At 37.8% G+C, this 2,502-nt stretch overlaps 1 non-coding gene across 1 annotated transcript; it reads left to right on the top strand.

Moving 5' to 3' along the window:
- Positions 1-2,063: 2,063 nt before the first annotated feature.
- LOC124893563 lies at positions 2,064-2,170 on the top strand. Its single transcript, XR_007050756.1, has one exon. It is a non-coding gene; the product is annotated as a small nucleolar RNA R71 (small nucleolar RNA).
- Positions 2,171-2,502: the final 332 nt, after the last annotated feature.

The raw sequence follows: 2,502 nt of genomic DNA on the forward strand, positions 1-2,502 counted from the left end.
CCCCGCCCCACACTTAAAATCTAATTTGTCCCCAAAGTGAACTTAAAAGTAAGAGATAGAAATACTTCCTGAGACCTCTAAACCTAGATAGTAGCATCTTTATATATAAAGGAGTTCTGTGGGACCCCACACTCAATCTTTTCCATGCTCCTTAGCTCAGATGTCTGATACTCAGACTTTCTATCAACTTGTAACTCAATCAAAAAAACTATGCAAAGTAAAATACAAAAACAAAAAATAAAACATCCTATTTAACTAGGGTTGCCTCCCAAGAACCGCCTGATTTAGTGTCGCAGCACGACCCAATTCAACTCAACCAAATTCCTTCTTCTTCTTCCTCACACTTAGAGGACCTCTTCCTATTCATTTTTTGAGCTCTTGAGTGTATACTCTCAAGGTCAGGCTCATCGATTTCCATCATGTTAGGTTACGGTATTAGAGGCATGGGTTGCTCAATGAAGATATTTCAAGAGGCCCTTGATGGATTAACCACCCCACACTCATCCCTTTTAATTACAAAAATTATGCATGTCTTTATAGTGGGATAGTGTGTTGAGTGATTTAAAAACTTTAAAAACTACCTTTTCATCCTCCAACCTCATTTTGAGCATACCCTCTCTTACATCAATTAACGATCCTCTCATTGCTAAAAATGGATGCCCTAAGATAATTGATACCTGTTCGTCTGCCTTAAAATCAAGAATAATAAATTTGGTAGGAATAATGAATTTACCAACCTTTATAAGGATGTCCTATATGATTCCTTCCATACGGGTTATGATCCTATTTGCAAGCTGCAGTAGTACAGAGCTCGATCTTGGATTTCCTAAGCCCAATGTGTTGAACAAAGATAAGGGCATCAAGTTGATACTTTCCCCAAAAACACTAAGTGCCTGCACCATCTCAATGTTTCCAATTTGAATAGGGAGAGTGAACTTCCTTGGATCATTTAATTTTTTAGGGATTTTCTGTGTTACCACCAAACTATACTCCTCAGTGAGTGTTATTACCTCTACATCCTTCAATTTTACCTTATTAGCAAGCACATCCCTCAAGTACTTAGCGTACTTGGGCATACCCTATAAAGCATCTAACAAAGGTAAGTTAATATGAAACTCTCTGAACGTGTCAAATAACTTCTTGACACAAGAATCTTCCTTTGCTTTTCTATACTTTTGTGTGAAAGGGAGTTGCAGTATCTACTTCTCTACTTCTGCAGCAATTTTTTCTTTGAGCACTCAGACTTTCTCAATTTTTCAGCAATTTTATCATTTACCTGTTCAGTCACCATATCAGCATCTACCTGCTTAGTTTCCTTTGGAGGGTATCCATAAAGCTCTTAACTACTCCTCAAGGTGATTTACATAACTTGTCTTGTATTTTTATATCTGTTGGAAAACCACCTTGAGGCCTGGTATTTAGTGCCTGTTGTAACTGCCTCAACTACAACTCCAATCTTTTCTATGTCACTTACTGGTTCTTTACATCAGCTACCTACTGTGCCTGATTAGCTAGAACCTACTTTATCACCTCTTCCAAGTTGCTAGTTGACTGATTTGGTTGAGCCTATTGTTACTGAAATTATTATGGTTGCTAGGCATTCCAGGATGATTTAGCGGTTAAGATTCCCGCTTCATGTTGTAGGCATTACCATAATTAGTCCTCTAAACATTTCCTACATACATCATAGATTCAGGATTTGATGCACAATAGTAGCTATATGGCCACTAATTCCACAAACTTCACACCAACTTATAGCTTGTTAGATTTCATTGACTATGGCCGCAGGTTGTGCTACTCCCAACTTCAGACTGCTAATTGTATTTTGCAATGCAAAGATCTTAGCAGATATGGTAGTGAATTGGTGAACCTCTTATACGCCTGTAATTTTTTTTGTGGCACACCTCGAGTCTAAATGCCATCCGATATTTCCTTGAGCTATGCGGTTCAATAAAGTGTAAAGCTCATTCTCAAAAGCTTGACCTCCTACAACAAAATCTAACAATATTTTTGTATTATGGTCAAGAGCCTGTACAAAAGTATGAGCAAGTACCTCATTGGACTGTTGATGGTGTGGACAGTCCCTAAGAAAAGCCTTGAACCGCTCCCAAGCATGATAAAGATTCTCTTCTGGCTTCTATTTGAAGCACACTATCTCACTGCTAAGTCACATAATCTTACCAGACTAGAAGAACCAAATAAGGAATTTCTGGTCATGTCATCCTATGATGTGATTGAATTTGTAGGTTCTACATTCAACCACTTTTTTGCTTCCCCAATCAGTGAAAAAGGGAACACCTCATCCTCACACAATCTACATTCACACCTGTAGGAATGAATGTGTCAATGATTTCCAGAAAATTTTGCAAGTGGACCTGTGGATCCTCATGTGAAAGCCCTATGAACTATCCACTACTTATCAGAAGTTGTATCATATTTTGTTTAATCTCAAAATTACCTCCAACTTTCATCTTCTGAAATAGAGAGGTAAAATTAGTTGGA

The sequence above is a fragment of the Capsicum annuum genome, unplaced genomic scaffold (assembly GCF_002878395.1).
Source record: "Capsicum annuum cultivar UCD-10X-F1 unplaced genomic scaffold, UCD10Xv1.1 ctg61686, whole genome shotgun sequence".
Lineage (NCBI taxonomy): Eukaryota > Viridiplantae > Streptophyta > Magnoliopsida > Solanales > Solanaceae > Capsicum > Capsicum annuum.